Below are 13,089 nucleotides of genomic sequence, written 5' to 3' on the forward strand. Positions count from 1 at the left end.
ACCCTCGGTTGTCGCGGCCCAGGAGGCGGCTGTGTTTCGTCACAGGGGAGGCCGGCTTAGACTTTCACAGCATTCTTTTTTTTTTTTCTTCCTAAGTTGTCAAAATCTATCGAGCGTTGTTGTTTTCCGTCTGTATGAATAATTAGGATCGAGTAACGCTATCCCCCACGAGGAAGCTGCAGGAGTTAATTACCTTTTAAGTGGTTGGAGAAGTTGGGGCTGCGCAGAAGCAAAGGTGTGCCTTCGTGGGGTCAGTACTTCCAGGGTCGGTCGCTCGTGTTCAGAAGTACCAAAGCAATTATTAGGCTCCTATGTGTGTTTTAATAGCTAAAGGAACAAGGTTGTCTGTGGGATTACAGTGTGTAATCTGTCTTACGCCTTCAATTTGGTCTTCTGTCTTGGTATTGGACTCTAACCAGGATGTCTTGACACTGTTTTAACAATGGTTTTCGATGGTGAAGAAACACTGCAGAGATTCTCCTTTGAGCCAGGTCTTAGACGAAAACTTTAGAAATTGTGGCAGTTCTGTCTCTGGGGATAAGCATCTCAACCTTTGCACACTACTGGATTGACAGTAGTCAGTGTCCTGGCTACTTGCTCTAGTGCAACCTGGGCATCTTCCTCGTATTTTTTCTAGAACTAACGATTTATTTGTTGCATAATGTTTTTTCAGTTCAGTGCATTTTCTCCGTTATATCTCTTCCTCTTTCAGAGAGCCGCAGTGAGGGGACAGAGGTGAGTGGCTGACTGCACTTGTCTTTGTAGAACCACATTCTGTACCAGCCCAACTTCAGCCTCCCCTTGATCTTTCTTCCTCTGCTTGGACTAGTAATCTGTGCAGAATTCTTTGTTCTGGGGACCCAGGGCAATTTCAGCCAAAGCACAAGTAGTCTGGGAAAACTCTTGCTAAATGCAGTCCAAACAACAGCTGTAAAAAGGTGGCCAAGCTAATGTTGACCTGTGGGACAGGTTGGATGCACATAGGGCAGGATGAGAACTGGGAAGTCTTCCTGTTTGACAAGGAAAAGAAAAATGTTATAGACTTCCATCTCACAGTGGGGAGTGTAGAAAGGCTTTACAACACCAGTGCCTAATTTATAACGGGACCACTTCCTTCCTTGAGCCAGCCAGACACAACATTCTTACTCCAGACACAGCATTCTTACTCCATATTTGGCTTCTTCTCTTGCTGATTGACCTACGTTTAGGACCTGCTGCTGCTCCTGGATTTATTCTTTTCGTCAGAGTCTTCCCTGGTTGGTTTGAATTGATATGTCATTTGTAATATATTGGTTTCTAAAGCAAGAGGTTGAAAAAAAAAAAACTGGCTCAGGAGGTGCTTAGGCCAGATCTATCAAGAGCAGATCTGAAATCTCATTCTTTGAGGTCTCTCTCTCTATATATATATATGTTTTTTTATTCCCCCTTTCTTTCATTTTATTTAGCTACTCTTTCCAGTGATGTTTTTAAAAAATTGCTTTTTAAGTCTTCTTTCAGTGACCTTCTTTAAGAGAACTATTTTTGCATTTCTTAATTGTCTACAGTTTCTTCAGAGATCCCATCTTTTTTATAGCATGTATATGTAAGTGGAGCCACTGTTAATAATAATCACCTTAGAAACAGTTGAATAAAGCAGTTCTTAGCAGTGCACCCACCTTAACCAAGAGTTGTTATGTAGTGGTTTCTTCTGCTTTGCAATTCTGTATTTTTAAAAGTCATAATGAATCATCCTGAAACTCTGTTGAAGAGATCCTGTTGTGAGAGCCTTTATAGACAGTGTGAAATAAATGTATCAGCATGACTGAACAACTTTCTAACTTTCTATTAGAAATATTGTATACTTTGTACAATTGGGAAAGTGCCATTTAGAATAGTTTTTTGTAAGATAACAGGGTTCAGTTCCTAAGAAGAATCAAAAGTTCCTGGTTCTCTTCTTACTTGTTATAGGGATAACCTGCTGTTCATGTCAAGCCTCCTTCATGTAATCAATGTAGGTGAATATCTTCCACTGTCCAAGATGTGTTAGATATTGGAGGTGCCAAGATACAAAGAGAGAGAATTCGAACTGGAGAACGAAAAGCCTCAAAGCTTTTAGCATATCTCCTAGACCTGTTCCTGTGGCCTGTTTAGCTTTGTGAGACTATGCTGGGGTTTAATCTTTAGAAAGCAAAGTAGAACTAAAGCATGAGAGTGCTTTTATATTCTTCAAGTTTTAGAAGACCTTGTGCTGTAATGACCTGTATAGACTTGGTCTCTTCAGTCATGAAATCCAGCAACTAAGTGTGTGTGTGTATTTATAAATGCTTTTCTTCTTAGACTCAATAAATAACCTTCCTTTTGCCTTTAACCCCGAACTCTTTTCATGACACACTTTTAACTGATTCTTTCCTTTAAATGCTTAGAGTGTTCATGACATGTATAACCTTTGTGCAAGAGAGAAGTTGAACAAGCCTAGACGATTTTATTAATGTTGGTTGCTAAGTTGGATTGCTTCAAAACATTCCTTCTATAAGCACCCCTTTGAGGTTAGGCCTGAAACTGTGTCTTAAAGAAACAGATGAAATGCCTTGGCCAGAGTTATGGCGGTGGCTGACATAATTTCCTTACTTCTCGTTCCTGAGTTCAGACCATTTGACAATTTCCTTAAAACTTTTAACACTTAGGATTAATAAAGCCAGGAACTGTGGTTCATTCTCTGTCCTTCTGTTCCTGTCATTAACTGTTTCTTTACATGTAACTTCACAACTTCTACCCCAACATCAAAGCGTCTGGTTTCTTAAATAAAACAGGCCCTGTGGTGAGGCCCTGTTGTATGGGGTGTCAGTTCTGAGAAGAATGTGTGTGTTTGTTTGCTGGTGCTGGCAGGACTCAGTCCAGGCTGACAGGACTGAATGTGCCTGTTGGAGGCTTTACGGAGTGACTGCTCGTAGCCTGTTGCGGATCTTTGTCACACCCAGAAATCTGAAGGTCAGTGCCTTTAACTGCCCTGAAACTTTCTAACTGCCTCTTTTATTGCAGTACCCAGCCCTCTCCTTATACTGCCTTCCCCAGCACTCCCACCTTCAGCCTCTAGTTAATCTTCTCTTGAGCCCTGTTTCATCCATTCGTTTTGAGGTCAAGGAATAGGAATTCTCTAGGCTCTCCTTCCTGGTCCTGATTGAGCAGAATGAGCAAAATCCTGTTGAGGACTCTGCACCCATACAGTGTATCCATCGGACCTGTAACCCCTAGGAGATGTTCAAATGACTTCTGTGTCTGGGATTTCAGTTAGCAGTATCAGCCAAGTTGATGAAGTATACTTATCTGGGGAAGGGTTAGTTATCATCTGAGGTTTGGTTAAGGTGAGGGTAGAGAGCTAGCCACGTAGAATAAATGGCTCAAAGGGGATCAGATCAGATCAGTAGGGTAACAATTAGGTAAGTTCTCTGCTGACTCAAATATTTGGCTCTGCTCATAGTGATTTTTAATTAGAAAATTAAAAACACTGGTTAGTTTCTACTGGCAATTTTCTTTTTATAATGGTGATAATAATAGGCTCCTCATTCTGCTGTTTTGATCAGATATTTTGTGTTAGGTTCACAGAAGCGGTTAACAGCCTCTTTTGCACTCTGTTGATTTCAAATCAACTCTTGCCAGTAAACGTTGGGTTCTCAGTGAGTGACTACAGAGACTGTGCCCCACAACTTTGCCCTAGTTGGCCCGTTACTCTCTTGTGATCCTCAAAGAAAGGGCAGTGCTTAATACTGAGTTGTAGAGATCAGATCAGGAGAGTCACATTTCCTCTTCCTCCTCCCTTCCTACTTCTCAAAGTTCTCTCCTCAGAAAGTGGACTGTGCCTTGAGATTGGAGAAATGAAGTACAGATGTTTTATACAATTAGAAGCTAAGTTAGACCAGAAGTTAAGGTAGACCAGATATCAAATTTGACATGTAACTAAAAATACAGCCTTTTTAGCAAAAGGCTGTGTGTCAGTGGCTTAAAAAATATTATAAAACAGATACTGCATTTGTAAATTTCTAAAAAAAAAATTTTTTTTTAATTATCTCTTTATTTTTTTCTAACGAGTGTTTCTGTTGTATCTTATACTCTTTTTTAAACACTTAGTGAAAAACTTGTTCTTCCCACTGTCTTTCTGGCCTCACTGATCTGTATGTAGGTGGTTCCGAGGAGTAATGGGGCTTGAGGAACAAATTGGTCAATTTCAGTCTGTTCTAGGCAGGTGTTTTTGGTGTTTTTTTTTTTCCTTCTGACACTGTAATGGTGACTATAGTCAAGGTTGGGTTAGTAGTTTGTGGCTTTGAGCTAGCTGGCTTGGATGAATCTTCATGATAGACTCTTCATGCTTGTAGAGGCTGTTAGGTGAATGCTGGACATATGGAGGTGTTTTGCTTGTTTTTTCTTTCCTTTTTTTTAAGATTGGAGCTATTTTTCCTTCTCTGTTCTCAACCCCAGTCTCAGGAAACCATAGCAAAGACAGAATCTTCCATTCAGAGCCCGTGGTGTTTTGCTGAGAAAGTTTTCTATGAATGTAATTTATTTTCTGTTTTGCATTTCAGTATCTGGCCCTCAACTTCTCATCTACAACATGAGAAGTTTTGGACTAGATTGAAAATGTTTAATAAGTTCTGTGATTCATATAGAAGAAGAGGAGGCCAGAGGTTGTGATCACAAATGTTTATTGGTTGATTCCAAGTTTAGAAGCAAATTGTGACTGTTCTGCTTCCCATTTGAACTTGAACATGGCCTGGATTTCACATCTGGGGTAATTTGTTACCACTTCCAGAGCTTGCTTCAATGAAATACGAGTGTTCTTAAAGATAATGGACGTATTTTTGTCCATATATTTATGAGAAATTTAACTCTTATTTGGGCAAAAATACTTTATTGTTCCTTGTTGATTGGAAGAAATCTAATGTTAATCAAAGCTACTAGCCTGGATAGTCCAAAAGAAAACCAAATAGATACCTAACAGTAAATTTGTTTTCCTTTTCCTTCCCTATAATACTCTACCAAAAATGAGGCTTTTTTTTTTCTTTTTGTTATGGCTGCTTGTGTGTTTGAAAATAGATGGTCAGCCTCCCATAAATATACTCAGCCCTGTGCTAGTTAGAAACTTAATGTGTGATTAATTGACTTGATTTAGATTTCTTCTTCATTGGAAGAAAATGTATGTTTTTTTCCTTCTAGGGCTCATGTATCTCTCATATTTGCTTTTGTTAAGAGTTTTGCTCTTTTTACCTGAATGTTCTAAAAAACTAAGTTCTAATGTTGTAGTTGAGCCTATTTGCAAATCTAATTCAACAGTAAGATCATCCTGAAGAGAAATTGAACTGGGAAATTTTTAACTGACTTTAGTACTTCTCAGATAATTCAGATCAAATGTTTATCTGGTACCTGCTCTTTGTCAAAGGGATTCCCGTCATAAGCATGTTATATACAAAATTCAAAAAAGAAATCTTAATACCCAGACTTCCCTCGTGGCTCAGACAGTAAAGAATCTGCCTGCAATGTGGGAGACCTGGGTTCAGTCCCTGAGTCGGGAAGATCCCCTGGAGGAGGGCATGGCAACCCATTCCAGTATTCTTGCCTGGAGAATGAATCCCCATGGACAGAGGAGCCTGGAAGGCTACAGTCCATGGGGTCACAAACAGTCAGACACGACTAAGTGACTAAGCACAATACTGGATTTGAATCCTGACTCTGCTGTTTCATAGTGTATTGTATGATTATAGATAATCACTTAACTTCTCTGACCTTTATAGTTTTGTTGTTGTTTGTTCGTTTTACTAGAGAGTCAGCTTTAGGATTATTTGGTGAGTCAAATGAGAAGTTTTATCAAAATGTTTGTTAAAAGTAAAGTATTTTATAGGTATCCTTTTGGAGTTCTGGCCTGTGCAGAAGAAAAGTTAAACATTAAAAAAATCTGTATTGTTGTCATGTTAAGGATTTAGCTGTTCAGTGATGGTTTGCTGAGAGTCTAAGAGAATTTTAGAAGAAGTCATGATGACTGCAATGCAGTAGTCTGGAAAGGCCTCATGGATGAAGAGAGAATCAAGGTGTGGAGGGAATTCTTAGGGAGACCTGTAAAGGCTCGGAGATAGGAGGAAATTCTTAGGGAGACCTGTAAAGGCTTGGAGATAGGGAAGTCCACGATACGCTCAAGGGATGATCAGCAGAGACTTTCTTTTGGGAAGAAGTAGTTGATGAGTATGAATAAGGTTTCCGGAAAAACCTAGTTAAAAAGATAGCTCATTGTAAGGGAAGGAAAGAAACAGGAAGTACAGGGAGGGAGTCTGCTAATGGTACTTACTGGGGAAAGTATTTTAACAGTTAGTGGTTGACAGGAGGCTGCTGCTGCTGCTGCTGCATCGCTTCAGTCGTGTCCGACTCTGTGCGACCCCAGAGACGGCAGCCCACCAAGCTTCCCGTCCCTGGGATTCTCCAGGCAAGAACACTGGAGTGGGTTGCCATTTTCTTCTCCAATGCATGAAAGTGAAAAGTGAAAATGAAGTCGCTCAGTCGTGTCCGACTCTAGTGACCCAATGGACTGCAGCCTACCAGGCTCCTCCGTCCATGGGATTTTCTAGGCAAATCAGGAGGCTAGACAGGAGGCTAGAGCTAGATAAACCAGAGGTGGAAATGGAGAGCCAAGAAGAGTTATCCTTTTAGAGGTCGACCATTCTCTGTGGTCTTGGAAGAGTATGTCCAGCCTGGAACAGGACAGAGGGCAAGGCGGACCATCTTTTGTCCTTGAAGTGCTCAAGGTTTCAAGGAACACTTTAGGACTCCTGGACCTTATTGAAGGGGGAAGTGAGCCCAGGGATGAGAAGTTCAGGAGCTAGAAGACAATGAACGCTGTGAACAGATTTTTCTGAACATCTGTCAACAAGGATAAAATTGAACTCTTGCTGATAATGTGCTTAACAGTTTGAATCATAGATTGTTAGGCTGATTAGCTGGTCAGTTCTCTTACCAATGAGGCTAAATAACTTGCTTACAGGCCAAGAGCTGGTGTAGAACATGTATGTCCTGTGGCGCTGCATTTGGAAGGTTGCATAGAGATATTTTAAGTCAATTCATTTGCTTTAAAGGTAAGGCAAGATTATAGACTCTGGCTGTAAGTCATGTAGTTATGAATTCCTCTCTGCTCCTTAAGGTCATAGTTCCCTTAACAGAGCTCAATTAGCCTTTCTAAGCCTCAACTCCCCATCATGTAAAATGGGAGTATTATCATAAGACTTTGAAGAGAAAACATTTTGAAAACCTTGAATCCTACCATGTATGTAGGATTTATGTAATTTCTTAGTAATCCTGTTGATCTGTTTCTGTGTCCATAGAGCCCAATCGTCAGCCAAATGATGCTGGTAAATACCAGCTCCCGAGGAACATGTGCATAAAAGGAGACAGATGCGGCATAAATGTATTTGGTTTCATTACTTGGCAGGGTTGAGTGACAGCCTTGGGCGGGGGTGGCAAGAATGAGAGTGAGTCAAGATTGGCAGAAGTGTAAGAAGCATATGTGTTCTTTTTTTTTAAGCTTCATTATTACAGCAAAATTTAACTTGTTAATATGAGTGATACTAACAAGTAATATTAATTTGAGTCCACTCCAGTGTTCTTGCCTGGAGAATCCCAGGGACGGGGGAGCCTGGTGGGCCACCGTCTATGGGGTCACACAGAGTTGGACACGATTGAAGTGACTTAGCAGCAGCAGCAGCAGCAGCAGGTGGTGATTAGGAAGGAATGTGATCTCAGGTTAGACCTAGATTCAAAGTTTAGTGGTGACCAGGGAGAGATGAATCTTAATGAACCTTAGTTTTTTCATCTATAAAATGGATATACTAATACCTACCTCCTTAAGGTCCTTGTGAAGATTAAATACCTACCTCTTAAGATTCTTGTGAATATTAATTAGGGTTTGGTGTGTATTCATCCTTTATTAAAGGTATTTTATGATGATTATCTTCACACAGCTTCTAATGGATTACTAGTTAGATGCTCAGATATTTGTGTATGCACTTAAAATTTTTTTTCATAGCTGAAATATTCCAGGAGAATGAGTATGGTTACTCACAAGAACCAAATCTGGATTAAGGAGTACATTCTACTTATGTTCTTGGACTTGGAGTTTAAAAAAAACTGGGTCTGATAAGGTAAAGACTGTCTATCCAAAGTGTCTGTTTTTTTTATTTTATTTATTTTTAATTGGAGGATAATTGCTTTACAGTGTTGTGTTGGCTTCTGCCATACACCAGCATGAATCAGCCATAGGTGTAAAACTGCATAATAAACCTAAAGCTTGGGGCTTCCCTGGTGGCTCAGTGGTGAAAAATCTGCCTGCCTGCCAATGCAGGAAACATGGGTTCAATCTCTGGTCCAGAAAGAGCCCACATGCCTCAGAGCAGCTAAGTCCATGTGCCTCAACCATTGAACCTGTCCCCTAGAGCCTGGGAGCCACACCTGCTGAGCCCAGGTCTCACAGTTACTGAAGCCCGCGTGTCCTAGAGCCTGTGCCCCGCAATAAGAGAAGCCACATATTGAAAAGCCCTTGCACCACAACCAGAGTAGTCCCTGCTCTCCACAACTAGAGAAAGCCCATACAGCAACGAAGACCCAGCACAACAAAAATAAATGTGTATAAAACCTAAAGCTTAGTGAAGGAGAAGAGAAATATCACTGAACGATTTTTTATTACGTGCGTATCTCTTTAAAGTAGCATTGCACCACTTCCTGGCCTACATTAACTCTCCGCTCTGGTTGAAGTTGCGTCCTCACCAGTCGCTGTAGCTTGCCGTGTGCTCCGTTGCTTCTTGTCTTTGTTCTCATGGCATTCCTCCTGTCTGCCTTTCTAGCTCTGCTTGGTGTTTTCTGTTCTCTCCTATGGCACTTAACAGCACTATGTAATCGAGCACTTTACTGTAGCATTCAATTTTGTATTTACTTTCATTTATCCCATTGGTATTCTCCAGATTATAGACTTCTTAAAGATAGTACAAGCATGCCCCTTAACTTCACCCTTTGCCTCACACAGTGCTAGAGAAAGAGTAGTCAGCAAATGCTCAGTCTGGACTCAGCAAACACTTGCATTCTTGCTCTGCCCCTTGTCAGGTGTGTAGCTTTGAGCAAATTACGTAGCCTCTCTGAACTTCCTTCATCTATAAAGTAGCAGTGATGCTTTATGTATCATGAGTGCTCAATAAGGGTCAATATTATTATTATTCTTTAATTCAGCCATTTTTTATTGAGCACCTACCACATGTTAGGCCTTGTACTGGGTCCTGGGAACTGATACAGAGCACAACAGACAAGATCCCTGCCTTTATGGACCAGTAGACAAAATAGACATTAAACGAATATGTAGTTATAAATACAGTAAGTACCAAGAAGGAAAAAAGCAACTGATAGAGCTCCTGAGAAATTATTTAAGCTGGTGCTTAAAGATGAATAGAATTTTTCCTGTAGGAGTGTCCCAGGCAGAGAGAACAACATGCTCACAGATGTGGGGCTAAAAAGAGCATAATGCCTCCAAAAATCTGGAGGAAGGCCCGTGTGGTTGTTGCAGAGAGAGTCAGGGGCTGGCCTCCACACCCTGTCGGGAGCCATGAGCTTTTATGGTTCAGTTAGCTGGCAACTGGTGAAGACCCTTTCATCACTTTCTTTTCTTTGAAATGAGACTAAGATGTAAAAATTAAATCCTAAGAGTTTTGAAATTTAACTGATTTATTAGGCATGAATAGAAATGAATTATCCCATGAAAATGAATTTTTCAATAACTGTGCCTACCCTTTTAAGTGCCAAAGTTTTTGTTGTTTGTTTTTTAATGACTATCTTTGTAAAATACTTCTCTGCTTCCTTAGTCAACAGTATGATCTTGGATCATTAAGGAAATTAAATTATGCTGTACCACGACTCACATTATTTTAACGTGGTGTGGCACTAATACCCTCAAGGTCCGCTGAGATTTGCGGGGCTGTTTTCACCCATTTCGAATGGCCCAGATTTATAAGCTTAGTGAAATGGTCTGCCTTGCTGAAGTTTACTCTTTTTTTCCTATAAAAATGATGGTCCCCTTTCAAGATCCTGTTCCTTCTTACTGTTGTTCCTGTCTCTAGAAACACTGTCCCCTAAATTTAACTTCTATAAACTAAAAAATTTTACTTAGCTTAATTTTACTTCTGTAAGATGCTTCTGTAAACTAAGAAAACAGGTTACTAATTTTAGACAGTGTAACAGGTTTAGCAAGCTGATTTGGCGTGATGGTCTGCAGGCTTCTCTTAGTGGTCAAGTCTGTAGGTTTTTACTGCATGGACAGTGGCGTCAGAGGTCTCTCTCCCTTGGTTCCTTTCAGTGGGTGCCCAGGTTGTTGAGTTTTCTAGATACGGGATTATTGTTGCCCTTTCTTGTTGACACTAGACTATTGTGGAGCAAGGAGCTGATTTTTTTTTCCCAAACGAAGACAGAGCAGTGGAAAAGCAAACTGAGTTGTGAAATTATCGATGAGTCATAGAATATTAAAGCTTACAAGAATTAGAAATGTTGTTGTTCCAGCTTCGTCTCCTTGGTGGTGAAGTGAGGTTGCACTGCTCAGATTCACAGAGCTATTGGCAGAGGCAGAAATAAAATTCCAGTTGACCAGGTATTAAGCCAGTGCTCTCTCTGTATCATCCAGCCTCACAGGAAACTGAATAATTGAATAGATTTGCAAGCTTGTATGCTGTTTTATGTTTAGCCCTTTTATTTCTAAGGATAGTCTCCAGGAGAACTGGAACGTTTGTGATCTTATTTTTGGCTCATGTTGTGTGATCCTAGCAGTGCCTTATTTAATAGAACTGTATTCTGTTAAGGTTTTCTTCCTGCCCGCAGGAGCTTTGCCCAGTTTGTCCCAGACCTCTCTTATACATCACTATGTCCTGTCTGTCCCTGTGTTTCCTGGTTGGGTTTGGAAGCCCGAACCTTCAACTCTCAGCCTTTATGGAGTCACCAGTGCCTTGTTACTTCATTTGACTCTCATTATTCCAGTGAGTGAAGGAGCATAATATAGTTTTATTCCTGAGGAAATATAATAGATTCCCAAGACAGAAAATGATTTGTGCCTGCTTTCCCAACCAGCTAGTTACTAGACCAGGTTTTAACACTCTTTTGCAGTTTTATTTTCAGTGACAGGTTGTCTTCTGTAGGTTGAATATCTTGCATGTTCAGTCTTCATTTTTAGACTTCTGTTAAGTGTGTTCACAGAGTACAAACTTCATGAGCACAGAGTGTGTGTTATCACTGCTGTGTCCCCAGTGCCCGAAAAAGGGTCTGGCACGTGGTAGGCAAGCAGATTTTTTGTGGAAAGAAGGCATGTGTGTGAAGGGTGACATCATTCACTCCCTGTTTATTTGCCAGAGAAGCTGTTCCTGATGGCCCGTCGGGTCATCTGCAAGTGGCTTTTAAACTGGGTCCCCCCATGTGAAACTGACCCAGGCTCAGTTGTGTTGTTGTGAGTTCTTTGAGTATTTTACTTTCGATTGGGTGTATAACTAAAGATAGACAAAGATTTCTCATTACCAAGTTTTTTTTCCCAAGCTACAGTGACTCTTGGGACCAACTGTGAGTTCTCCTAGCCATAGCAACAGTAATTTAATTAGGCTTCTAGTTTAATTAGATGTGAAGACAAAGTTATTTCTGTGAAGAATGTTGTGTTTTGTGGCCTTTATTTTTTTCCAGATGAAACTGAAAAAAAATTTTTTTTTAATTTTAGTTACTCAGTCATGTCCGACTCTTTGCGACCTCATGGACTGTAGCCCGCCAGGCTCCTCTGTCCATGGGGATTCTCCAGGCAAGAATACTGGAGTGGGTTGCTGTGCCCTCCTCCAGGGGATCTTCCCAACCCAGGGGTTGAACCCAGGTCTCCTGCATTGCAGGCAGATTCTTTACCACTGAGCCACCAGGGAAGACCAAGATGGAACTAGGGATGAGCCAGATGAGCATAGAAATGGACATTTGTGTTCATTCATGGTCTCTTAAATGTGTGAACCTCAAGCTTTTAAATGGTGGGCATTAAATGTGTGTATGAGTCTTGCATTATCCAATGTCAAGGTGAATGTATTTCAGAAAGCTGTCACCGACTTTCTGACCTAATGAGTCCCTGGAAGCCCACTTGGTTGTCAACACCATCAGTGACTCCCTCTACCCAGAGCTCCCCTGCTGGGGTCAGTTACGGCTGTCAGCACCACCCAGGACACTGACCATCACGGTCCCTTCAGCAGATGATGCGGTGGGGAGCAAGCCAGCCACTCCGCAGAAACTGTGAGGAAGAAACATCACCATAAACTCTACCAACAAAAGGTGCTTTCTGTTAGTATTTAGAAGAAGTTGCTTTTAACCATAAACATAAACACACAATTTTACCTGCTATTCTGTAAATCTGCTTTTTACTCAACATGTTTTGAACCTTTCAAAGTCAGTAAACACCTGAACATTTTCAGTGACACCTGGTATATATTGTTTTATTGCCTGAGATAACTTACTTAACAGAGCGTCAGTTCTTCATCTAGAATATACAGATATAGTAATATGGGGTTGTTACGTGGATTAAATGATAATGTGTGTAAGGCTTGAACACAGTAGATGGCCTGCAGGATGTAGTGAACATGCAGGTGTGTAACGTCCTCTCTGAAGATGTGTAATTATCCCCTGGTGATAAATTCCTCAGTGGGATTGCTTGAGTCATGTGGTTGGGACATTTTCAGTTGATTCACGTCACCAAATAGCTCTCCAGAAAAGTTAACAGCAGTTTATATACTCCACTCCCACCCACGGTGCACACAGGCGCTCTGGTCTCCACTTCTCCCTGGATGCCTGTTGTCAAGCTTTTCCAAAAGGTGGAAAATGTTATCACATTCTTTTTCTCTGATTACTAGTGAGATTGAATAACTTTTCAAACGTTATTGGTCATTTCTGTGTCCATTTGTGAATTGCTTGTTTGTGTCTTTTACCTATTTTCTTTTGAGGGCTTTGTCTTTCTCTTATTGACCTGAACACTTTGTATATTAACCCTTTGTTGTGTTGCAGATAGTTTTTCCAGTTTTGTTCCAACTTTATGTT

General features: G+C 40.7%; 1 protein-coding gene across 5 annotated transcripts in view; it reads left to right on the plus strand.

The window, feature by feature from the left end:
* The first annotated feature begins 2,876 nt into the window (after positions 1-2,876).
* Positions 2,877-13,089, plus strand: part of SORT1 (sortilin 1) — a 64,155-nt gene continuing 53,942 nt past the window's right edge. For 2 of the 5 annotated variants that reach the window (XM_010830913.1, XM_010830914.1), the window contains exon 1: positions 2,877-2,967. The gene's annotated coding sequence lies outside the window, so the exon portion shown is untranslated. Of the gene's footprint in view, positions 2,968-12,309; positions 12,331-13,089 lie in introns of those variants that run through there. The other 3 variants (XM_010830915.1, XM_010830916.1, XM_010830917.1) reach the window with 2 other exon arrangements.

This window comes from Bison bison, unplaced genomic scaffold (genome assembly GCF_000754665.1).
Source record: "Bison bison bison isolate TAMUID 2011002044 unplaced genomic scaffold, Bison_UMD1.0 scf7180017864519, whole genome shotgun sequence".
Lineage (NCBI taxonomy): Eukaryota > Metazoa > Chordata > Mammalia > Artiodactyla > Bovidae > Bison > Bison bison.